The sequence below is a fragment of the Elephas maximus genome, chromosome 4 (genome assembly GCF_024166365.1).
Source record: "Elephas maximus indicus isolate mEleMax1 chromosome 4, mEleMax1 primary haplotype, whole genome shotgun sequence".
Taxonomy (NCBI): Eukaryota; Metazoa; Chordata; class Mammalia; order Proboscidea; family Elephantidae; genus Elephas; species Elephas maximus.
Window position 1 is genome coordinate 83,111,894 of NC_064822.1, and position 27,435 is coordinate 83,139,328.

At 38.8% G+C, this 27,435-nt stretch overlaps 1 protein-coding gene across 10 annotated transcripts in view; it reads right to left on the reverse strand.

The window, feature by feature from the left end:
* SOX5 (SRY-box transcription factor 5) overlaps window positions 1-27,435 on the reverse strand; it is a 1,155,824-nt gene that overhangs the window by 923,571 nt on the left and 204,818 nt on the right. For 9 of the 10 annotated variants that reach the window (XM_049885159.1, XM_049885160.1, XM_049885146.1 and 6 more), the window contains exon 3: window positions 220-296. The exons of the other annotated variant lie outside the window; for it this stretch is intronic. The gene's annotated coding sequence lies outside the window, so the exon portion shown is untranslated. The remainder of the gene's footprint in view (window positions 1-219; window positions 297-27,435) is intronic. 10 annotated transcript variants of the gene reach the window in all.

The following is a 27,435-nucleotide window of genomic DNA, read 5'->3' on the forward strand; positions in this document are numbered from 1 at the left end:
GAACCTGAAAGAGCTTAATTTTTTTGATTTAGTATATGCACAACAATTTCCGTATTATCAACTCTCTTTTTTTTTTTAGCCTTAGCTCACTCAGTCAAAAAAAAAAAATTCCAATGCTTGCAAAATTTGTGTGCGAAGTATTTCTTACATATTGAACTCTCTCTGCTTTGCATAAAACAAACATACTATTAAAAATAATGAAATAAACATTTTACATACCCCAGTGGATCGCTAGCTCCTTGCGGGCAGGAACATATTTTTCATCATCTTTGGGTCACCAGTGGCCAGCACAGCACCTGGATATAATGCACACCCCATAAATGCACTTGAATTAATTAAATGATACAGTGCTGACTGGAATCCATTTAGAAGGTATGAATTCAATGAAATAACCATTCTTTATAGTATTAACCTCTTCCTCGACATCTTACATTGCTAAAGTAGCAGCGCAAATTCATATAAATGTGAATGGCAACTTATTCTAAGAAATTAATCCTTCAAGCATAATTACTTCTAAATGCTTATTACATTATATATTCTTATTGTCTTTTGGTTTGGGTAGTGGCAATACGGTGAAGTGTTTGAGATTATGTGCCTGAGAGTTAGGCTGATGTGGGTCCAAACCCTGATTCCACCATTTACTCTTTACATGGTCTTGGATAAATAATGTAATCTCTCTAAATCTCAGCTTGTCTATAAAATGGAGATAATTATAGTATTCTTCTAATGAGGCTGTTCAAAGGATTAAAGGAGACAGTGCTTCACCCACTGCCTGACACAGAGTACACACTCAGTAAGTGATAACTATTGTTTCCTCTTTCTTTTCTTCCTTTGCCTTCTTTAAATTCAGAAAAGTCCAAAAAACTCTGACATATAGCTTACCACTTTAAGTGAAATCAAACATCTCACCACTAAAAATCACTCTGCATTGATGGTGTTTATGTACAGATAGTAAAACACTGTTATATTTTTCTTTGCACAAATAACACAAAAGTCCCCCATTCCTAGAAATAGAAATGTTTTGTTTGTTTGTAATGTAAATGGCAGTAAATTTAGAAGTGAATGAGTCACACACAAGTAAAATCTCCAAAAATCAGTAAAAGCAGATCAAGGCCAGAGGTTAGAAAATTAACTTTATTAAAAGATGCACAGGATCTCAAACAAAATATTAATTAATCATATATTAATTGTGTTTCTCCTATGCATTTAAGGTCACTTAAAACAAACAAACAAAAAAACTTTTATGAGTAAGTTTTGAAGGCAGAGTTCTAAAACAGCTCTCAAGATCCAAACCCCTACCCTACTGGCAAATATGCTCTGCTTAATTCCTGAGATTGTGAATACAGTGGATTTTATCCCCACGAGTTAAAAAAAAAAAAACTAGGTCATGTTATATGGCGTAGTTGATTTTAGACAAGGGAGATCATCTGGGTAAGCCTGACCTAATCATACGAGCCCTTGAAATCTTAGTCTAGTGATAAGAGACAGAGAAGCCAGAGATTGAAGTATGAAAAGGATTTGACACACCATTGCCGTCTTCAATACGGAGGGTACCACCCGACAAGAAATACGGGAAGCCTCTTGGGGCTGAGAGTGGCCCCCAGCTGAAAGGCAGTAAGGAAGCAGAGACCTCTGTCCTACAACCACAAGGAACTGAATTCCACCCACAATAAGAATGAGCTTAGAAGCAGAGTTTTCTTCAGAGTCTCCAGACAGTAACTCAGCTCAAAAAAAAGCCAAACCAAACCCCGTGCCGTCGAGTCGACTCCGACTCATAACTCAGCCCAGTCAACCTAAATTTCAGCTCTGTGATATCCTGTACCGAGAACCCAGTTGGGCTGTGCTGAACTTCTGACCTATCGAGCAAATATGTGGGTGTTGTTTTAAACTACTAAGTTTGTGGGAATTTGTTGCATACCATAGGACAGTAGTAACATATGGAACATGGGATTCTCCGTGTCTTTTATTGCCTCCCTCCAGTCTTTCACTCTCAAAACAAGAATCAATTATATAGAGCATATTGCATGAACCATACAGATCCCAGGTTACTACTGAGGTACTGAAAACTGTGGAACCAAGACTGAATTAAGTCATACAAAACATGGTATATGTTGTAATTATTGCCTGTATAATAAATCATTTGGAAAACTCAATTCTTCATCTCCTATATGATGTTAGGGAGGCAACTATAAATATTCAATGAATTACCTCCAACTTTTCATAGGCCATTTTAGAGGAATGCGAATAGGCAGGAATTGTGCCTTCTCCAGGCAAACTTGGGAAACTACATTACGTTTAGCATAGAGTATGCAGGTTCCCTAAGTGTCTAGATTGATGAGGGCTGGGGATAACTTAAAGGAAATCTCTCCCAGGAGTCTTCACAGAAAATACTACTACAATTACTCTCTATGTCATCCCTTTTTTATTCATTTTCTACAATGCTGCCATATTATTTTTTACAAAACATAAATCTTCTCATGTCATGTCCTCACTCAAAATGGTCAATGTGAATAGCCTTTAAGATAAAGACATCCATTCACTGATACCCATCCAGTGCCGTTGAGTTGATTCCGACTCATAGCGACCCTATAAGACAGAGTAGAACTGCCCCACAGAGTTTCCACAGAGCGCCTGGCGGATTCGAACTGCCAATCCTTTGGTTAGCAGCCGTAGCACTTAACCACTACGCCACCAGGGTTTCCCCATTCACTGATATACTAAATATTTGAGTGTGCACAGTATGCTAGGTACTGTGCTCGACGATAGGGACACAATGATGAGTAGGAGAGATAAGGTCCCACTCTTCACCGTGCATTGCTCTTTCAAAATGCACTTCTAATCTTGCTCAGCTAGAAGACTCTGATGAATCTTTAAACCCTAACTCAGGCTTGAACTCCTCTAGGAAGCTCTCCTTGACCTCTCCATGCAAAACTAGGCACTTCTTCTCTGTGCTCTCATAGGACTGGTACCCAATCATGCAATAAAATTTATCACATGGCATTAAAATTGCATGGGTGTGTCCTCCATAAGCAGACTATAAGAGAAAATACATGTGAAACACTCCAGAAGAGAGTGGGGCTCTAGGCAAATTCTTCACCTAAAATCAAACAAACATTTTCATCCACAGATTAGAACAATATTTAGTACATCCTTTTATGCTTTATGGAGTAAATAAAATGGGAGATTGATACTTTAAATAAATAAATACATGTTGTTGTTTTTAAGTGCCGTCAAGTTAGTTGCAACTCATAAGGACCCTAGGTACAACAGAACGGAGCACTGCCTGGTCCTGTAGTATCTTCACAACTGTTGCTATGCTTGAGCCCGCTGTTGCAGCCACTGTGTCAATCCATCTCCTTGAGGGGCTTCCTCTTTCTCCCAGACCCTGTACTTCACCAAGCATGACTTTCTTCTCCAAGAACTGGTCCCTCCTGATAACATGCCCAAAGTACATGAGACAAAGTCTCTCCATCCTCACTTCTAAGGAGCATGCTGGGTGTACTTTTTCTAATACATGAGTATAGATGTATGCTCATTTTTAATACATTTGCAACTTCAAAATCAAAGTTTAGTACAATATTTAATAACTGTCACTTTATATGTGATCATATATGTTATTTAAAAAATAATCTCCCAAGGTCTCGAACAAATATTTAAATGATTAACATAAAATGTTAGCAATATTCTTTAATTCATTAGTCTACTGTAGAAAATTGTTACTACTTATTTTTATATAAGCCAAAATATATGGTATTTGGAAATAAATTTGCTACCAAAATAACCAAAGGGAACGAAATGCTTTATTTCTGTATTTTATATAGCTTGACAAATGAAGATTTCCTATGAACGTCACCACTCAAGTTCAAAATTGGTTATTTCTAATTCTGATAGTTTAGTGATTCATGGCAATTTGACAACTTTGATAAAGTCATTTTGTTTTTCTCAGACCGACAAGTGGGTTGAACTCTAGGTTGTATTTATACTGCTAAAATAAATAAATGATTAAACCAAGACTAAATGAATATTGGTGATTAATTTTTAAAACTAATGCTATCAATACATGTAACAGAGATGTTACTTTCTGAAATATTTTCAGATTAATTTTCCTGTCTCCTAGATCTTGTTACTTTGCTGTCCTCACTCCCTGCATCAATGACTTTATCCTTTCAGGAGGAGGTCAGTTACTACCTAGAACAAAGGGGACATTGATCAACTTTGAATTTCAGAGCTAACCTTTTCAAATCCTTAGTGAAACAACAATCTTAAATGAGAGGATTCAAGAGTGAAAAGCAGTTTGAAGATTTCCAAAACATTCCCTGTTCCCAAACAAAAGCAAAATGTGGAGGCTAAACAAATAGGGCCAGTAGGAGAACCTGTATGTACAAGTTGATTCTGACTCATAGCGACCCTATAACACAGGGTAGAACTGCCCCAGAGGGTTTCCAGGGAGAGGCTGGTGGATTCGAACTATTGATGTTTTGGTTACCAAGTGAGCTCTTAACCACTATGCCACCAGGGCTCCATATGTGCTTAGGGAAGAAGAAAAGAGAATTTGAGGGCAACGAGAAAGGCAGAGGTAGGGCGATGAGCTAGGAGGCAGGGCCCAGGTTTTCTTAGTATCTTGGTATTTAACCTCCAGTGGGGTGCAGGGCAGTAGAATATGCAGCTGGATAAGGAGAATTCTATGAGGAACTATGAACTGACAGTCTTCTTCCATTATTTGGGGGAAGCTACAGATTTCTCAAGGAATCCCTGTTTTTAGCACTATACCCCTCTAACCTGATAAGGGAAGGGAAAAAAAAAAAAAGCTGGTAAAGAAAGGTGACTAGATAGCATGAGATAAAACTGGTTATTCCACACAGATTGTGTGGCGCAGTGGTTAAGTGCTCAGCTACTAACCAAAAGGTAGGCAGACTGAACCACCAACTGCTCCTTGTGAGAAAGATGTGGCAGTCTGCTTCCGTAAAAATTATAGCATTGGAAACTCTATGGGGCAGTTCTACTGTCCTACAGGATTGCTATGAGTTGAAATCACTCAACAACAATAAGTTTGCTGTGTGTGTGTCATGTGCAAGGAACCCAAATTTCCTGTTTTCTGCCTCATTCTCTCTACACACACACACACACACACACACACACAGAACATAGAAGTAGACTGGGAAAACTCAGGGTGGGAAGAGGAGAGGGATCTTAAGTCCAAAGGCAATGGTAGTTCAGTGGCAGCTGGGCTGGCTCAAAGTCCAGGTAAGGCCACTTACATCAGCAGCCAATTCAGCAAGGACAGTAGCCTCCAGTATTACTGCTGGAGACAATATCAGAGGGCAGAAGCCAGGGAACAAGCCAAGGGCCAGCATCCATAAATGTGATGCCCCACACTCGCTGCCTCAGCCAGGATACAGAAACCCCCTAAAGATGGTTTCATTGGTTGGGACAGGGACAGACACTAAGGTGAGATGAGCGAGGCATTCACACATGCAAAAAATGTAAGGAAGCATCACTCTTGAACCCTAGGCATCTCACTCTCCTCACCCTAGCCCTGTGCTTCCACAGAGAAATAGAGAAACTAGCAAACAGAAAGTGACAACGTAACACTGAAAACACTGAGCTATTTGTGCTGTGTGGGGGGGGGGGGGGGTGGATGGGTGGGTGGATGTTTACTTTTTATTAGCTTTCAACCTGCCCGGTAAGGTGGGGGACTCAGGAGCAAGAATAGATTATGGAAACAGCTCCATTTTCTTTGCATATTAGAGGAAAAACAAACAAAAAAAAAAGCCAAACCCAACTGCCGTGGAGTCAATTCTGACTCATAGAGACCCTATAGGACAGAGTAAAACTGCCCCATAGGGTTTATTAGAGAAGAGATGGATAAATTTTGACCCAATTACATGTGTCTATAAAATTACAATGCTTCAACAGATTATTTCCCTATTTAAATCGCTCAAACCACTGTGAAATTTTTTTTTTCTTCCTTCTCTAAGCATATCAGGTCCCATACTATTGAAAATCACACATTACCTCACTCAACATACAAAAGGAACCAACATCAATTCCTTAAGAGTCATTAAGATGACCACTTGTAATCTCTGCCAGCCTAAAGCATATTTCCTAGTACCCTTATGAAGTCTGCCAAAAAGATACATGGTCTAAAATCTTGAGTTGCAATAAATCTAAGAAAACTATGGCAACTCGCCTAATTTAAACCCTCAGGATGCGTGTTGTGGTTCCTTCTACAAAATCCAACAGTTTTCACATTTTCTAATAACTCTGTAGGTTAAAAAAAAAACTCATTGCCATTGAGTCGATTCCGAATCATAGCGACCCAATAGGACAGAGTAGGACTGTCCCACAGGGTTTCCAAAGAGCAGCTGGTGAATTCAAACTGCTGACCTTTTGGTTAGCAGTCAAGCTCTTAACCACTTCACCACCAGGACTCCAACCCCATAGGTAGAAGTGTTATATTAGAAAATGCAGTAAGGGTGTGGGCTCTATCTCTGCATTCTACCAGCTAGCTGAGCATTCCTGGACAAGTCATTTGTTCTATCAGTGTATTATATTAATCACATTATTATATTAATCACATTAAAGGGCTAGCCTAAACAATTCCCAAAGTTCCAACCTGCTCTAAAATTTCTACCCCAAGTAGATGGTTATTTCCAATAACACTTTAACCTTTTGAATTCATAAATCATGGCATTAAAAAAAAAAAAAAAAGCTCAATGGTTTGTTAATCACAATAGAACTGGGACCATGAGCAGAGAAGAGGGGCAAAGAAACAAATGAAAATTGGGTCATCAATAATACTCATAATGGCAAGCACTGATATTTTATAGTAGTTACTATATTTTGTAGCAGGCACAGTGCTAATTGTTTTACATGTATTACCTCTTCACAACAATCCTATAAAGTAGATATTTTTATTATACCCATTTTACAGGTGAGAAAACTGGCACAGAGAGATTAAGAAATGTGCTCAAGGTCACACAGCTAGAAAGCCTTCAGCTGTGCGCCTCCTGTTAATTGCAACCAAAAGAATCCAACTCAAACACGGTGGGAAGTGCAGGACAAAAAAAAATTCTAGCATCATTATACATTTGAAATATCTACCATAATCATTTCTGAAACTAAAAATAAATAGGAATGCAGAAAAAAGCACTCAAAAAATTTATTTCCATGAGGTAGTTGTAAGTAAATGCATGAAAGGTATAAATTGAAAAGGAGATAATCATTATACATTTCATTGACAGCTGAGGAAATTTAGTTTCTTTAGGGTAGTGGCAGTACTGGGCCTGGAACACACGCTCCCCTCCTTTGCAGCCCAGACTCATTCTAGTGTTTTTCTAATACTTTTGGAAAGGCAATAGTGGTTAAGAATGCAGACTCTGAAGCCAAACTGCCGTTTGAATTCCTGTTCTCACTTGCTAGCGTACTGTGCTACCTCTGTTTCCACATCCGTAAAATGTGAGTAATAATGATGTCTGCCCCATGTGGTAGTTGTGATGATTAAAATAACTAATATGCATAAAGCACTTAGAACCATTCCTGGTACCAAGTAAGCACTTAATGAGTGTTGGTCTCTATCATTACTACTTCAGCGTATTGGGAAATGAGGAGGTCAAAAGATCAACAGCCACTGAGGAGGACAGTAAAGGAGAGCATAAAAGACTTGTTAAGAGCACTTGAGGTATTCCAGACTTTCCAGTTAAAAAGTCTACTCCTTACTCTTCTTAACCTGCCATGCAGACAGCAGGGTGAAATAAATTTTTGTCAGGGCTAGAGATATAGCAAAGGCTAAAAGAAATGATTTCACCAGCAAAGTTTTCAGTAGAAATTCTAACTTCCAGGTTAGCTTTACCATTGGTAATTGGACTTTGGAAAGCTCAATTATGTCTCCACATCTCAGTTGCCTCCTCAAACTTTCGAATTGAGGAATACTTCTAAAAGTTTCTCAAATGTCTTTAATAGGTGAGATCCAAAGGGAGACTTCATATATTAATATTAATAATTCTAACCAAGTGAACAATATATAACTTTCAATTCCCAATTCATATTTCCTACCATTATTAACTTAGGCATGAGTATAGAAAACATACATAATTGGCAATTCGAGTACTCTATAATATGAAAAGGATTTCCACGGGTGGGAACAACGGAGACCAAGTCCCTAATGTGTCCTTTGCTTGCATTACCCACCACTTGCTCAAGGAATCTTAACTCATACAGGAGGAGTGCTGTATAGCTTTAAAATGACTTCATCCCCATATTTACATATTTTTAATAGGGCTATGATGAATCTCCTTCCGCTTGACTCCTATTTTGAGCTGTGATATTTTAATCTCCATTCTTGCTGCAACTTAGCAGATGAATGTGCAGTGTGACAGAGCTCAGAGGAAATAGTATAAATAAAGCAAAGTGGAGCTATGACATCTCACATTTTATAGCTTTTTTATTGTAGCCGAAGCATAAACAGAGCACAGCTGTGTTATACTTACCGCTGTGAGCACTCCCTCAATCCTCACCCCCTATTGCTTTTAAAAAGACAGTGCTCTTATTCAGAACAATTTGGCTGTGGGTAGTGTGGCCCCACCGGGGCATCCTCTGCCCCAAACCTCTACATTCGACGTGTTTCTCCTTTTACAGATATGGATGTGTCATGTTCCATATCACTCGTCTTACTGAAAACCAACATGCTGTTGCAGCCCACACCACACTGCAGCAAAAGCACCCCACTCTTACCTATTGGGATATGACTCCACAATCAAAATGACAATTTTTGCTCCTTCCCAACACACAAACTGCACTCAGATGATTTATAAACACTCTCTTAACAGGGGATAGGCAACTAGCTGGAAGTATTCAAAATATTGCACTCTCTTAACAAAAGCCCTTTTTAAAATGAAGAAGTTGCATTTCTCACTTTCAAATGAATTCTTAGTCATATTTAGCTGAAAGTTTTTAGAAATGCCAAGAGGGCCAACTAGAGTATAGGTTTTAAGAGTGGTGCTGCGATGTGACAAATAATTCTACCTACTAATATAATCGTGTTTTAGAATTTTGGGGGCTGGTTACATATTTCAATAAGTCTGAAGAGGATAAAGACAAGCAGCAAGTGGCTTCTACACTCTGACAAATATGAGGTTATACACGTGTGGTTGATTTCGTGGTAAGCACCTGATCCAAGCTGAGCCAATCAGAGTCCTTCCCTGAGATATTTAAGTAGAATGGAGAAAGAAGTAAGCTATAAAATTCCAGTGCTGACAGTAGTGCCAGTTTTCTACTGTATAAAAAAAAATCTCTATTGCCGCAAGAGAAAATAAAGCCAACGCTGAGAGTAACACAGAGGCGAGAGAGCGGGATCAGACCCTGACAGAGGGTGACTCTCTGGTTCCAAGTGTCCCTGAGGCCCGTCTACACTCCTGCCCTTTCCCCTCTTCAGTTATTTGCTTTCCTCGTATTCCTTTATCTAATAAATTCCAGGGTTTTTTTTCCCTAAGCTGCCTCAAATCATCACTTACAAAAAAAAAAAAAAAAGAGTTTTAACTCTTACACCTTTCAGAAGATGATTCTTTCATCAGTTGGGTTAGGATTTATTCTTCCTTCTTCAAATACTACTACCCCACTTATGGGAAGGAAAGAAAGCCGTCTGGGTTTGTACAGGAATGTGTAATGAAAATTCAAAAGACACATGCGTTGAAGTGAAAAGAACATAGGGGCATAGTAGCCTACATGCCAATGAAGTAAGATGAAGCACAGGAAGATCGATTTGCACCATCATTAACATGGAAGGAGAAAATCACAAGAAGACAATAACGGCAAGAACCACCTCCGCTGACATATGTAATTGTTTTGAAACAACAGGCCCAACTGGGCTAACATAGGGGCAAAGTTGGTATCCCAAGCTTCTCAGCTATCTATCCGCCCAAAGTTGCTCTTCTGCCAAGCTCATTGTTTACCAAGCTGCCATCCCAGCCCAGGGAACTGATTAGCAATTTGCACTTTTGTGAGAGGATTAACAGAATTTCTTTGTTTTGATGTCGGATTATCAAACTGCATCTTTAAAGAGGTGTGACCTCATCCAGATTCATAAGTCTGCTCCCTTGAGACTGACTTGAATTTTACTCCACTTGCGCAACATATAATTTCATAAAGGAGTTACTGTCAAAACATGGTACTCAATTCTTGATGTGTGCGAAGAAGCACATTTGTAATGTAAATAACCTCAGAAGTTTTGTGATATTTTAAAATAACCCATCTGGTGGGAAAACAAGGATTTTAAACCCATTTGGTCCCAGCACTAGTAAATTAGTGTGCATCTAGCTCATAGAACCCGGAGATAAACCCAATCCCCAGACTGAAACTCTTGTTGCTTTTATTTTCAAGGACAAGCAATTTTAATTGTCCCAGTGCTCTTGATATATTTTTGTTTAAGGAAGGTAGAGTGCATAAAAGAGTAAACTGAGAAAGACCAAAGAATCTGATGGCTAAGGTCAAATGATAATGATAAACCTGTTCACGGCACGGTCTATAGGTCGAGCTTTACTCAGATTTAAAGATGAACAGTGAAAACACCAAAAAAAAAAAAACCCAGTGCCACTGAGTCAATTCCAACTCATAGTGACCCAACAGGACAGAGCAGAACTGCCCCATAGAGTTTCCAAGGAGCACCTGGCAGATTCGAACTGTCGACCCGTTGGTTAGCAGCTGTAGCACTTAACCACTATGCCACTAGGGTTTCCAAGTGAAAACACAGAGTTTTATATTCCCAAGTTTGTCCAGCAATAGGCAACTCATCAGGAAAACAAGTCCCTGAAATTTCCACCAAAATCTGATATAAGTAAAATTTCCAAGGGGACATCTATACGGCAGTCAGTAGGCAACAGTTAAGAAAATCAGCCTGCAGACTTTGCACAGTGTAATCTTTGTATGACGTGGCAACCCCAAATAGAATGCACAAGAACAGCTCGGCCTGTGCAAGGCAGTCACATTGGGGTAAAAACTGTATCTTGGGACGCACATAAATTCCTATTCAGCCACAAACTGCAATAGGGCAGTCTGGCCATGACAAATGCCTAAGATACCAGACACGGCTGCAGCTCAAGTGGCGGCTTTAGTCGTTGGCAAACTATAAACCAAGACAAACAAGCCACCAAAACATCCTGTTTCATAAAGAGGGAACAAGTATAAATAAGCATGCATGCTCATTTTTAATAGTCATAATAGATTATTAACAAAAACTGGGTAGATTTGGGAGTGTTTCTAAGGTGACTTTCAACTTCAGCAAGAATATACTAAGCAGGCCCTGGTAAATAAGGTGTAAGATGTGTTTATATCTCTGTAAGAACAATACATACACTTACATACCTCCGTTATATCGGTGGTCTTTAATGGGCAGTATGTGGATTAATGAAATCATTTGGAAAAGCTTTTTTAAAATACTCAAATCATGCACCCCATTTTATAGCCAGGCTTATCCGATTATCTTATGGGTGGGATAAGAACCTGTTTTTCTGAAAAATCATTGGGGGTATTCCACGAATCCCTCTATAAAAAGCTGTCTCTTATAACTGAAAACAACCCCACAACATGGATTATTTACTAGTCTCTCCTTACTAACTAGACTGGACGTGTGTTAAAAAAAAGGGGAGTACATCTCTTATGAACTTTGCACAGTGACCTGCACATAGTTTGGTGATCAATAAAAGTTGGATAAATAAGTTCAAAAGACTGTAGTTAATTCATAGGGATGTGACAGATGTTATCAGAGTAGACAAATACTTTAGGGAGAGTAGTAATGAAAGAAATATTAACTGAGAATTTGACTTTAACCCCAAAACCGTCTACGTGGAATTCAACAAGAAAACAATGTGCATTATTTATGCTTCCGCTGGCCATAAATATAGTACACCAGCCAAAATAAACCTTGGATTATTCATTTATGCAACAAATATTTATTGAATGCCTCCATTTCTCAGGAACTCTCTTAGGCTCCAGAGATAGGGCAATAAACAGACTAAAGCCCTTGCCCTCGTGCAGCTAATATTCTACTCAAGGAGACATTCAATAAACAAGATAAATAAGTAAATGTACATTATGTTAGGAAAGTGCTAAGGAGAATAAAATTAAAGAAGGGAAGGATAGAATCTGTTTAACAAGAGCTAGACAATGAAAAAAGGAAGATAGAAGCATTGATACATTCAAACCGTGGTGTTAGTGAAGAACACTGAATATACTATGGACTTTCAGAAGAACAAACAAATCAGTCTTAGAAGAGATACAACCAGAGTGTTCCTTAGAAGTAAGAACAGCAAGACTGTGACTTGCTTATTTTGGACACTTCATCAGGAAAGACCAGTTGCCAGAAAAGCATACTGTGTTTGGTAAAGTAGTGGGCCAACGAAAATGAGGGAAACCCTCAATGAGATTGATTGGCACAATAGCCACAATGATGGACTCAAACATACCAGTGATCATGAAGATGGTGCAGGAACGGGCAATATTTCATTCTGTTACTCATAAGGTTCACATGAGTTAGAGCCAACTCGATAACAACTAACAACCACGGATGAAATTTTAGACAGGGTAGAAGGGAGGGCCTCACTGAGAAAAAAAAAAAAATTAATTAAGACCTGATGAAAGTGTTGGAATGAGTCATGAGGGATCAGGGTAAAGAGCACTGCAGACCAAGGGAACTTTGCAGGAGTACAAAGACCCTAAGAGGGGCTGTGTCTGCCATACACGTCAGAGAAAGAACCACGGGCAGAATGACCAACGTAGAGTAAGGATGGGAGAGAGTAGAAAGTGAAGTCAGAAAGAAAAGCGAGTGGGGACAACTCTTCTCCTCGAGGGTCACAATGAGGACTCCTGTGAGGTGAGAAGCCATTGGAGGATCCTGAGCAGGAGGACAGGATCTGACTAAACCAGTTTACACTTCAAAGGCTCTCTGGCTCCCTGGGTGATACGAAAGATTAAAGTGCTTGGCTGCTACCTGAAGGTTGGAGGCTTGAGTCCCCCCCAGAGGCACCTCAGAAGAAAGGCCTAGTGATCTACTTCTGAAAAACTGTCTGCTGAAAAGCCTTTGGAACACAGTCTTACTCTGACACACTTGTCACCATGAGTCAGAACTGACTCGACAGCAAATGGTTCTAGCTGTCACATAAAAACAGATTGAAGGGGAACACAGGTAGGAGGAGTCCAACTAGGAATCTCCTACAATGCAACCACCCAGCTAGAAATGATGGTGGCTTAGACCAGATTGGAAACAGCGGAGATGATGAGAGGTGGTTATATTTTGTAAGTATTTGCAAGGTAGTTCTGACAGGGTTTTGCTAAGGGAATAGATGCAGTATTTGAGCGAAGGAAAGACTCAAGGATGAGTACAGTCTGGGGTCTGAGCAATAAGAAGAGTGGAGTTGCCTATCACTGAGCTGGGGAAGACTTCAGAGGGAGAAGGTCCAAGGGGGCACATGAGGAGCTCAGTTTTACATGTGCCAAGTGGAGCTGCCTAGTAGTCTTTTAGATATAAGCATTTGGGGTACAGGGGAGTGGATGCAATGTAGAAGAAATTTATATTCCCCCAAAAATCTTATTTCTGGCTACATGAAGCGGTTGTTCTCAAAGGAGTCTTTCTTTACAAGATTTGACACAGAATAATTGGCAGTTCCTTCAATGCTGGTCTTTAAAAAAAATACAGAAATCTTTATATGATCACTTTTTAAAAATAGAACCAATTCCTTAAATCTAATTATATGCTAATAAATCATAAGCAGCTAAATTTATATCATTTTATCTTAGTTATCCAGTGCTGCTATAACAGAAATACCACAAGCAGATGGCTTTAACAAAGAGAAATTTATTCTCTCAGTCTAGGAGGCTAGAAGTCCGAATTCAGGGTGCCAGAGTCTGGGGATGGCTTTCTCTCTCTCTGTTGGCTCTAGAGGACCATCCTTGTCATGAATCTTCCCCGGTCAAGTAGCTTTCCAGAGAAGGGATCCTGGGTCCAAAGGACTCGCTATTCCCCTGGCTCTTGTTTCATGGAGGTATGAGGTCCCCATGTCTCTCTGCTTGCTTCTCTTTTTTATATCTCAAAAGAGATTGACTTAAGACACAACCTAATCTTGCAGATTGAGTTCTACCTCATTAACATATATGCCTCTAATTCTGCCTCATTTACATAATGGAGGTAGGATTTAAAATGCATAGGAAAATCACATCAAATGACAAAATGGTGGATAATCACACAATACTGGGAATCATGGTCCAGCCAAGTTGACACACATTTATTGGGGACACAATTCAATCTATGACATAACCAAACACTTAACTAATGTTAAAGTAATAGCCTAGGTTTGGTGGTTTCACTTGATATATGACTAGAGTTTAGATATCCAAGAAAAGCAAATAATTAGCACCATTCTTACATATGTATGTCTCTTACTTATTCTATTAAGATGTTTCTAAATAGCAAAGAAGCTTACACACGTTTTTGACAGTCTGTTGATGAGTCCTCATACTGAGAACATATTTTTTTGTTAATTTTATGTTTTATCTCAAGACTTATATGGCATTTAAAAACAGATTTAAAAGATTAAATGTTTTATTAAATTTGAGCCTTATTTCCCCAACTCATTACATAAATTTGATTTTGATAATTGTATACCATTTATAATCATTATAATCATCACCATCATCATCACCACTATAATTATCTTTTATTAAGCCCTACTGTGTAGTACTGTGTATTACCCTGTGTATTACTTTATATGCATTCCATCATTTAATCCTAACACTAATCCTATGTTATTCATAGATAGTTCTTACATTGAAGCCAGATACCTCATGAAAAAACTTATAAACAGATACATTTTTTTTTTTCAATATGAAATCAAAAAACAACAGTGAAACAACATACATAAATATATAGAACTGGAAGTAGCAAAGAATGTTGTACTTCTGGATATCATCATATACTAGCTGAACAATAAATTTTTACAATGTCTTCTACTAGTGAACTGCCATCCAATTATAACAAGTTGACAATATATTTGACTTGAAAGTTAATAAAATAAAAAATAGTAACTTTACAAGTAATGAACAAGTAATCTAGAACTATTTTCCTTTGTTGTTGCTGCTGTTGTTTTTTGGTTTCATCGAGTTGGTTCCAACTCATAGTGATCCTGGGTACAACAGAATGAAACACTGCCTGATCGTGTACCATCTTCACAATCGTTACTATATTTGAGCCCATTGTTGCAGCCACTGTGCCAATCCATTTCATTGAGGGTCTTTCTTTTTTGTAGCTGACCCTCTGCTTTACCAAACATGATGTCCTTGTCCAAAGATTGGTCCCTCCTAATAACATGTCCAAAGTAAGTGAGATGAAGTCTTGCCATCCTCACTTCTAAGGAGCATCCTGGCTGTGCTTCGTCAAGGCAGATTTGTTCATCCTTTTGGCAGTCCAAGGTACATTCAGTATTCTTCACCAACACCATTATTCAAAGGCATCAATTCTTTTTTGGTCTTCCTTATTCATCGTCCAGCTTTCACATGCATGTGAAGCAAATGAAAATAGCATGGTTTGGGTCAGGCACACCTTAGTCCTCAAAGTGACATCTTTGCTTTTTAATAGAGGTCTTTTGCAGCAGATTTGCCAAGCGCATTATGTGAGTGTTGATTATGGATCCATGTAAAATAATATCCTTGACAACTTCAATACTTTCTCCATCTATCATGATGTTGCTTATTGGCCCAGTTGTAAGGATTTTTATTTTATTTGAGGTTTTTTCTTTATGTTGAGCATACAACCCCGACACACACCTTTTCTGATTTTAAACCATGTTGTATCCCCTTATTCTACTTGAATGACTGTCTTTTGGTCTATGTACAGGTCCCAGTTGCCTTTAGTAAATAATATTATTTACTCTAAAAAAAATCGAGAGGAAAAACTAAACAATTTGTAAAAATATAAAAGTCTTTTTATCAAGTATTTATATTTCTGAATATCCAGAAATAAATTAAGATCAATAAAAAAGTATACTTTCCCAGTCTTCAGTATGTCTTCCAAATCCTGCATTCATTTAAGTTGGCAGAACATATCAGTGGTTTATTTGGATATTGTCCACAGTTGTAAATGAACATCTTCCTTTCAGTATTTTGGCACAGGCCCATGTAACTGATTATACCAGTATATACTTAATGTAGTAGATTTAAACCATGTCACAAAGTAAAATGACCAACTTAAAAAAATAAATCTCATCAAATACTGTCTGTCTCAGTCATCTAGTGCTGCTGTAACAGAAATACCACAGGTGGATGGCTTTAAGAAAGAGAAATTTATTTCCTCACAGTAAAGTAGGCTAAAAGTCCAAATTCAAGGTGTCAGCTCCAGAGGAAAGCTTTCTCTCTGTGTCATCTTTGGAAGAAGGTCCTTGTCTTCAATCTTTCCCTGCTCGAGGTGCTTCTCAGGCACAGGGATCCTGGGTCCAAAGGACACGCTCTGCTCCTGGTGCTACTTTCTTGATGGTATGAGGTCCCCAACTCTCTGCTTGCTTCCCTTTCCTTTTATCTCTTCAGAGACAAAAGGTGGTGCAGGCCACAGCCCAGGGAAACTCCCTTTACACTAGATCAGGGAAGTGACCTAAGTAAGGCTGGTGTTACAATCCCAACCTAATCCTCTTAACATAAAATTACAATCACAAAATGGAGGACAACCACATAATACTGGGAATCATGGCCTAACCAAGTTGACCCATTTATTTTTGGAGGACACAATTCAATCCATGACACTGTCTCTAAAGTCATCAACATAAGTAGCCTTCAGATCATGAGGGCGCTAAGTGTAGCATCTCCATAAACATGGTCATTCTCTTCTCAGATCATTTTTATCCCAACCAGGCCCCAATAGATTCATCTTTGCAAAAGGAGTGAGGAGTCACATAAAGAAGCTAGAAGATGGAAACCTGGTGAAACATGCAGGTGAGAAGACACATAAGCTTCTTCGACATCTTTCATGTGTAGTGAAAGTTGACTATAATTTTCTTTGAGGGAATATTAAAGTGCCATCTTTTCACTGTCATCTTAAACTAAAAAGGAAAATAGGCTAATATACATGATCAGTAAAACTGTTAAGCAGGCAAATTTTATTTCTCTAAATCCTAATCTCCCTGAATGACAAAAAGCTTCTCTTTTTTATGCACATTCCCTCTCATGACTGTCTCTGGCAGCATAGCATCCAGCTTATTTGCTTTCTTACACTTTGCTTTCTCACCCTCATCAGTAATGCACCTACTTTATGTTTCATTAGTCCAGGTCCACACCTTTAACTTCTAAGATCATAGCTGGCCAAATGATAATGCGATTGGGAACAATATGCTAGTACTTAGAGGCTGAAACTTGGGGGATGCAAGGGAACTTCCAGAGGTAATTAATTCAATCCTTAAAGTGGGAATCCTCTATGTAATTTCAATATCATCATCTAGAATTTTGTTCAACCCTTATTTCCAAAATCAGAAATTCACTTCATTTTGCAGCAACTCATCCAATTTTAATATCCCTCTACTGGTCTCACTTCTGGAGCCACACAGAATCGCTTGGGTTTCGACCCCAGAGACACACCTCACCATTCACCAGCTCTGTCCTGGGATGCTGGTACGTGAATTGTATCTCAATAAAGCTGTTATTTAAAAACAACAACAAAACGAACCTCAAGGTTGGTACCCCACCACACAGACTTTGGAAATAATAATAGCAGGAAGTTCTCACCACCCTTACCCGGAACTAGGAAAAAGGGCTGTGAATCACATCAAATGATTCCATTGCTCTCAAGCTTCTGATTGGATTCTGAAACTGGGGAGCATCAGCAGATGAGAGAGAAAAGAGTGAGTTCAAGATATGTATTCTAGCATCTCCCTCCTTGCAAGTGACTGTCAGAGTCTGACTGTATCTCCCCAGTCAGATGGTTCTTGTGGACTTGTTTTAATTTTTGTCATCTTCAACTTGAACTTGCATATGAGCAACTGATGGTCTCTTCCACAGTCAGCCTCTACTCTTGTTCTGACTGACGATACTGAGTTTCTCCGTTACCTCTTTCCACAGATATAGTTGATTTGATTCCCGTGTATTCCATCAGGTGAGGTCCATGAATACAGTCACCATTTACGTTGCTGAAAAAAGGTATTTCCAATCAGTAGGCCGTTGGCCTTGCAAAATTCTATCATGTGATCTCTGGCATCATTTCTATCACCAAGGTCCTATTTTCCAAATACTGATCCTTCTTTGTTTCTTTCAAATTCCAATCACTAGTAATAATCAATGGATCTTGACTGCATGTTTGATCAATTTCAGATTGCAGGAGTTGTATCTCTATAGATTAGCCTATTTTGACATATATAAATGGTATTATATAATATGTGGTCTCTTGTGACTGGCTTCTTTCACTTAGCATAATATTTTCAAGGTTTATCCATTTTGTAGCATGCATCAATATTTCATGCCTTTTTATTGCCAAGTAGGATATATTATATTTTATTTATCTACCCATCGGTTGATGGTTATTTGGGTTGTTCGGATTTTTTGAATACTATGAATAATGCTACTATGAATATAGGTGTACAATTATTTCTGTGGGCACATGTTTTAATTTCTCTTGAATATATACCTAAGAGTAGAGTTTCTGGGTCATATAGTAACTCTATGTTTATCCTTTGAGGAAATGACAAATGGTTTTCCAAAATGGCTACACCATTTTACATTCCCATCACCAGTGTGTGAGGGTTTCCAATTTCTCCACATCCTCATCAACACTCGCTATGGTCTGTCTTTTTCCTTATATCCCTCCTAGTGAGTGTGCCATGGTATGTCATTGTGGTTTGTGGTCTCGATTTTTTTAAACCCTGTTTATACACTCTATAGGAGCCCTGGTAGCACACTGAATAAGAGCTCACGCTGCTGACCAAGAAAGTCAGCAGTTCAAATCCACCAGCAGCTCCTTAGAAACCCTACAGGGCAATTCTACTCTGTCCTATAGGGTAGCTATGAGTCGGAATTGACTCCACGGCAACAGATTTCTTTTTTTTTTTTTTTTAATCCCCATATAACTGTTGTTTTTGGTAGTAGCTGTTGAGTCGGTTCTGACTCATAGCGACTCTACGCACAACAGAACGAAATACTACCCAGTCCTGTGCCATCCTCACAATTGTTGTTATACTTGACCCCGTTATTGCCGACACTGTGTCAATCCATCTAGTTGAGGGTCTTCCTCTTTTTTACTGACCCTCTACTTTACCAAGAATGACATCCATCTCTAGGTACTATCCCTCCTGATAACATGTCCAAAGTATGTGAGACATAGTCTCACCTTCCTTGCTTCTAAGGTGCATTCTGGTTGTACTTCTTCCAAGACAGATTTGTTCCTTCTTTGGCAGCCCATGGTACATTCAATATTCTTAACCAATACCACAATTCAAAGCCATCAATTCTTCTTACTCATTGCCCAGCTTTCACATGCATATAGGCAATTGAAAACACCATGGCTTGGGTCAAGTGCACCTTAGTCTTCAATGTGATATCTTGGCTTTTTAAAACTTTAAAGAGGTCTCTTGCAGCAGATTTGACCAATGCAACGCATCATTTGATTTCCTGACTGCTGTTTCCATGGGTGTTGATTGTGGATTTAAGTGATATGAAGTCCTTGACAACTTCAATGTAGTCTCCGTTTATCATGATGCTGCTTATTGGTCCAGTTGTGAGGATTTTTGTTTTCTTTACGTTGAGGTGTAAATTATACTGAAGTTTTTGATCTTCATCAGTAAGTGCTTCAAATCCTCTTCACTTTCTTATAACTAGTCCTTCTATTATAATCTCCTCAAATTCCTTTATTTAAGTCCATCATCTGTTTCTTGCCAGACCCTGACCGGCTCAATGATTTCTCCTTTTTTATATATTTGAAGATTCTTTACCAATTCTCTCCAAGTTTCTCTTTTTCAGGCTAAACAACCCTTTATATAAACTATAAAATTTCTAGGTTATTTATCCCCCTAATTCACCAGCTTTAAACATTGAATTGTAAATGCCTTCAAATTATTTTCCGAGAAGTTATGTATATAAACTGACCAGTATACATGCCACAGGGTGATTACTTCAGTGGTTATAGACTATTCCTTCTATTAATACTGTTAGAGATGACATTACCTCTTGTTTATGCAGCTATGTCTTCTGTTGGCTTACATTGAATATAAAATCAAATAAGGTATCTTGACAATGGAGTATTAATTCAGATATTCCCAAAGTATAATTAAGGAATTGACTTTTAAATTACTTGGAGGATTTCTTTAATTCAACACTATTAAATTTCATTTCATTAAGTTTTGGCCAATATCGAGCCTCTCACTAACTTCAAGAGCACCAAATGAGATAAAATGTGTTAAAATACCAAGTATATGATTGCCAAAAATGGCAATCCACAGCTTGCTTGCTTTCTTCCTTCATCAATATTCTTAATAAAAATAATGAAGGTGCTAAGTCAATGAACAGAATGAGGGGCAACTGGCTGCCTACTTCTCTTTAGTTTGATAACCATATACTAATTTATATCCTCTAGATAATGGTTTTTCAGCTATTAATCTACCAATTCCCTTTCGAATATAGAAGAATTTCATGATATATTCTAGAACTACCTTCTAGAAGTCATAATGACATCTGATAATAGGGTACACGATTATTTGAAATGAGTTTGCATGATTGCTTCTTAGAGAACCTATACTGGCTTCTGGTGAACACTGCTTTCTTTCTCAATGTTCAATAATGCAATAATAATGCATTTTAGGTTTTTTTTTTTTAATCCTTAAAACATGACATTTAAAAAACAAAAACTGTTCCGCATGTTAAATTCAGACTAACATTTACTCATTTTGATTCTTCTGACACGGTTTTTTTTTCTTCTACATATTTCAAAATTTTACCAACAATGTTTCTTCAAAAACAATGTCCAGTTGGTAACTACCTGACCCCATCCTAAATTCTTCTACAACATGTATGAATTAATTATGGGCACTTTGATCATTCAATGCACTTTAAATCAAAACACCTAAGTATCCCCATTGAGTTTTCTCCCTTCCTTACTCCCCACATCCCGATTGTACCCCTTACCCTGCTTTAATTCCTTCATTTGATCTATCACTACCTGAACTACTGCCTATTTACGTATTTGTTTGTTTATTTCTATCTTTGCCACTCCACCACGTCTGTCAGTTTATTGTACTATGGTTGTTTGCATGTTGCTGTGATACTGGAAGTTTTGCCACTGGTATTTCAAATTCAGGCTCACCCTTGGTGGACAGGTTTCAACTGGGCTTCCAGACAAAGACAGACTAGGAAGAAGGACCTGGCAGTCTATTTCTGAAAAAATTGGCTAGTAAAAACCTTATGAATAGATGAATAGCAGGGGAATATTGTCTGATACAGTGCCGAAAGATGAGCCCCTCAGATTGGAAGCTGGACAATGAATAAGGAAAGCCAAAGAAGAATTGATACCTTTGAATTATGGTGTTGGCAAAGAATAGTGAATATGCCATGGACTGCCAGAAGAACAAACGAATCTATCTTGGAAGAGGTACAGCCAGAATGCTCTTTAGAAGTAAGGATGGCAAGACTTCATTTCACATACTTCGGGCATGTTATCAGGAGGGACCAGGCCCTGGAGAAGGACACCATGCTTGGGAAAATAGTGGGTCAGAGAAAAAGAAGAAGACCCTTAACAAGATGGATTGATACAGTGGTTGCAAAAATGGGCTCAAACATACCAACAATTCTGAGGATGGCACAGGACCAGACAGTGTCTTGTCCTGTTGTACACAGGGTCACTATGAGTTGGAATCGACTCGACAACACCTAATAACAACAATAACAACTTTGCCACTGGAATCTAAGCTCTTTCAGAAGAGTTGCTTTTTCTGACATGTTCACCAGTGTATTTCTGGCATTTATAATAACACCAACCCTATGGGGCAGTTTTACTCTGTCCTACAGGGTCACTATGAGTAGGAATCGGCTTGATGGCAATGGGTTTGGGTTTTTGTTGTTTTTTTTTTGGGTGGGGGGGTGGTATAATGCCTGACACATAGTAGGAACTCAAAACTAATTTTTAAATGTACTGAATGAAAACACCAAAGAAAAAATTTCATAAAATGATTTCTGATTTTGGTGGAGACAAGAAGAAACGAGTGGGGCTGAGAGAAGCACTGACAAGTCTTCCAGTCACAGTGTGCTTTAGGACCTCTGTGTGAAAGCACGGTCTCCATTCACTAACTTACATCAGTCAACAGACCAACAGGTCCAGTCTGAATCCTCTGATATTACAGAATGGCAGCATATGAGAGCCTTCAATCTCAAGTGTGGGGCATGCTTTTTTTTTTTTTCCATTTCAACCACCACTCTCCCAATTATAATAAATGAATAAAGTAGATTGAAGCTAAGGAAAAAATAAAGCAAAATTAGAATCTGGCAAAAAGCAAATCCACTGCCTGGGGCAGCCTGGGGCTGATGGATGATGACAGCTAGCAGACAAATCCTGTTCCCCATTCTAAATTCTGTCTACTAAACAAATTAGCAAGCTCATCAATATCTGCACGGCACTTACCTTCTGCAGCAACAGCTGCTGCAAAATCACGACACTGGCTTTTTGGGTTGTGGTCTTGCCAATGGGACACTATTACAGGCCACTCAAGGTCGGAGATAACAGAGTGACAACCCAATATTACAGGAAAGAGTTATGCAAGGGCTTGAAGGATAAACAGCTTGAGGGTTACCAGTACTGACTCCACCACCTGCACCCGCCACCCCCAATAACTAGGTATTTGAATGATGAGCTGTAAAAAGTTGATTCTTGCGTTAGTAATTTACTGTGTAAAACTTACAATAAAAACATTATGCAATGAAGCAGAAACTGGTGAGATGTAGAATCTTATATCTGGGTTATGCTTTAAAACACAGTCCTTATAAAAACTAGTGCTCAGTGTATAAATTATATTTTAAAAGTGACAAAATTCTCTCTTATTCTTTAAAAAACTATGACACAACCATCATAGCACTATCTTCGATTTTAACGTAAGAGAAACTTGGTCGCGATCTTCAAAGATAAACCAAATACAACATTATCTTTTCATTTAAAAAATTAAAATAAAAATAGCAAAGGATAAAAGAAAGGGTTTTTATAATTAATTTTACAGAGAATGGTTTATATGCTTCTACATGAATATAAAAACCGTTTCTGTTGAGTTGATTCCAACTCACAGCAGCCCTACAGGACACACAACTGCCCCATAGGATTTCCAAGGAGCTGCTGGTGGATTCAAACTGCTGACCTTTTGGTTAGCAGCCATAGCTCTTAAGCACTGCACAACCAGGGCTCCATATGAAGATAAGGAAGGCAAAATATTCTGAAGACATTCTACATTGGGAAAATACAAAAGCAATAGGTGCTTACGTTAATTATGATGTTGCTGGTAGTTGCTGTCAGGTTAATTCAGACTCATGGCGACCCTAGGTGTGCAGAGTAGAACTGCACTCCACAGGGATTTCAAGGTTGTGACATTTTGGAAGCAGATCACCAGGCCTGCCTTCCAAGATGCCTCTGGATGGGTTCAAACAGCCACGTTTCAGCTAGTAGTCAACCACTTAACCATTTTTGCCACCCAGGGACTCCAGAGTTAATGATACATGATAGTATTTCAGAACTGAGACTCAGACCACACTATTAATTAATTAAGAAAAAGGAGGTTCAAAGAAAATGGGAGAGATTTAGTAGGCTTCCTGAGTCCATTTTTCCATGGTTATTGCTGTTAGCTTCCATCTCATCGGTCTTCAATTCATGGTGACCCCCACGTACAACAGCCCTGCACCATCCCCACGATTGGTTGCAGATCAAACTGTTGAGATCCATAGGATTTTTCTTGGCTAAATTTAGGAAGCACCTCGTCAAGCCTTTCCTCCTAGTCCGACTTAGTCTGGAAGCTCTGCTAAAAACTATTCAGCATCATAGCAGCATGCAAGCCTCCACTGACAGATGAGTGGTGGCTACACATGAAATGCATTGGCCAGAAATTGAACCTGGGTCTTCTGCATGGAAGGGGATAATTCAACCACTGAACCATCAATGCCTCTTATTAGAGATATGGTTTCCAAATATTTTCTCCCATTCTGTAGGTTGTCTGATTAGATCCCTGAAATTCTTCAGAGTAGGTTTTACCACTTATAACAAGAGAAACTCTGCATCTCTCTCTGACTAATCATCCTCTTCAAACTAAGAGACAACAAAGCTGAAGATGCATCTCAAGAAAAGTCAATTCCATCCTCACCTGAGAAGGAAAAAGAGATCATCAAGAACCTTACAGCCACAGCTCAATGACAAAAAGACAAATGACCCAAACAAAAAACATGGGCAAATGACATGAACAGACACTTCATCAAAGGGGACATTCAGGAGCCCAACAAATACATGAAAAGATGCTCACAATCATTAGCCACTAGAAAGATACAAATCAAAAGTACAATTAGGTATCATCTCGCCACTGTGAAAATGGTAATGATCAAAAACACAGAAAACATATGCTGGCGAGCTTGTAGGTATATTGAGCTCTTAAACATTACTGGTGGGAATGTAAAATGGTACAACCACTATGGAAAACAACATGGTGTTTCTCAAAAAGCTAGAAACAGAAATACATTATGATCCAGCTATCCCACTCCTAGGTATATATCCAAGAGATATAAGAGCAGTGACATAAATAGACATGCATACCTGTGTTTAACGCAGCATTATTCACAATAGCAAAAAGACGGAAACAACCTCAGTGTCCATCAACAGATGAAAGGATAAACTGCGGTAATACATACAATGGAATACTATGCAACCATAAAGAATAATGAGAAGTCTGCAAAACATTTTATGGATGAATCTGGAGGACATTATACTGAGTGAAATAAGTCAGTCTCAAAAGGATAAATATTGTATGGTCCCACAATTATAAAAAGTCAAGAATAGATACACACACAGAAAGCAACATTCTTTGATAGTTACCAGGGATGGGGGGGGAATCACTTTATAGATAGTAGACACTTGTTATTCTTGGTGGCGGAAAAGGCAATACCAAATATGGGTAACGTCAGCACAACTTGCCCAAGGTAAATAAAGACATTAAGAAGTACACAAGAAAAAGGGACATCAGTAAATGCTGTAACATAAACAATTGTGCAAAAATAATAACCAAAAAATACATGTGTAGTTACATAGGTAGATATGTATGCATGTATATGTATAAGAAGGCATATACGAGTAAATGCATGTACATGTGTGGATGTATCTGTGGGCATACGTATATACACATTTCTGTGTGCTACATTTATATCTATATATACAACAAAGCACAAAGGGGGCACAGTTTTGGGGGCTTCCTAGACATATCCAAACAACTTGCAGGATTGGTTTACTGGGTTAAAAGGCTTAGGATCACAGTCTCAGGGAACAACTGGCATAATATATTTCATAAAGATAATATTCTACATTCTATTTTGTTGAGTAAGGCTTGGGGTTAAATGAATAATTTCTTTTATAAGGATCGGCACAAAGCTGGTTCCTATGAGGCAGAGGTTAAAGATGTCCCAAATGTCCAACATTTCCAAGATGCTGTACCACCACTCCATCATCTTTAACATCAACTACTCCCTCTCCCCTCGGCACTCTCCCTCCCGTCTTTGGGCTCCCTAATTTGATTTGCTGCAAAGTTTCACAGAACTCATGAACCATATAAAGGAGATGGCTCATGTGGTTGCGAAGGATGGCAAGTCCTAAACTCACAGGTCAGGCGTAGGCTTCTCCCTGGCCCTCAACCTCTGCCCCGAGGCATTCAACTTTCTCACTCCATGGGCCAGGAAGCCTACTGAGTCATCTCCTGTGGATTTCTCCTGCCAGTCTCTCCTTCCTCAGTGGTGTTCGGCTTTTTGCTCTGCTCTGGAGTTGGCTCTCTTCTAAGGCAAAACTGACCAATCCCCTTGGTGGTCCACAACCATCTTATTTGCACAGCCCAGCCCAATCACCTGGGCAGGAGTTCCAAGACCATGATAAGAAAGGCCATACTAGGTAATTCATCACACCAGAGGGGTCTTAAAAGCTTGTGAGTGGCCATCTAAGATACAACTATTAGTCTCTACTCGTATGGAGCAAAAGAGAATAAAGGAAATCAAAGAAACTAGTCCACAGGACTAATAGCCCACACAAACCATGGCCTCTTTTAACCTGAGACCAGAAGAACTAGATGGTACTGGGCTACTACAACCATTATTCTGACCAGGGACACAATAAAAGGTCCCAGACAGAATGGTAGAAAAACATAGAGAAAAATTGAAATTCCTAAAAAAGGCCAGACCTACTGGACTGATGGAGACTAGTGGAACCCTGAGACTATCATCCTAAGGTAATCTTTGAACTTGGAACTAAAGCTATTCCTGAAGATCACCTTTCAGCCAAATAATAGATTCGCTTATAAAATAAACATCATCACCCATGAGTAATGTGTTCCCTTAACAATCAACTCTATGAAACCAAACAGTCAACATTCACTCAAAAACAAAGAAGAGAAGGCAAAGAGGAGAAGGGAAGTAGGATCAATAGAAACAGAGCAAACAGAATGGAAATAACAAGAATGCCAACACATTGTGAAAACTGTAACCAATGTCACAGAAGAATCTGTATAAAAATTGTTAAATGGGAAATTAATTTGCTATGTAAACTTTCACCTAGAACTCAATAAAATATTTAAAAAAGAAACTATAGGGTTGCTATGAGTCAGAATTGACTCAACAGCGACAGGTTTGTTGTTGTTGTTGTTATAGCCAAGAGAAGCCAAGACAGAGGTCAGATAAGTGGCAAGCCCATATTAGCTTCCTACCTGCCTTCAGCAAATCCTACTGATTTCAACAATCTGTGCAGAGCACACCTCCCAAGTTTCATTTGTGCAGATGCCCCACTCCCACTGGAGTTTTCAGTTGTTGACTGTCCAGACCAAGACAAAGAACTGGCTACTACTGGGGAGGAGTACCTAGGGGGTATAAACAGTTAATGCACTCAGCTAAGAACAGAAAGGCTGGAGGTTCAAGTCCACCAAGAGGCACCTCGGAAGAAAGGCCTGGTGATTGACTTCTTAAAAATCAGCCATTACAAACCCTATGGAGCACAGTTCCATTCTGACACACAAGGGTTTGCCATAAGTTGGAGCAACTCAACAGTAAAAGGTTTTACTATTTGGGGAAAATGTCAAGATCCTTGCTTTTTCTTTTTTTAACGACAGCTTACTTTCTATTTCTACCACTCTGCTCAGGTTTCAGAGATTACAGGGCCCAATTTCAGTCAATAATGCAAGCTAGCCAATATCCAATAATTTCTTCCTTATC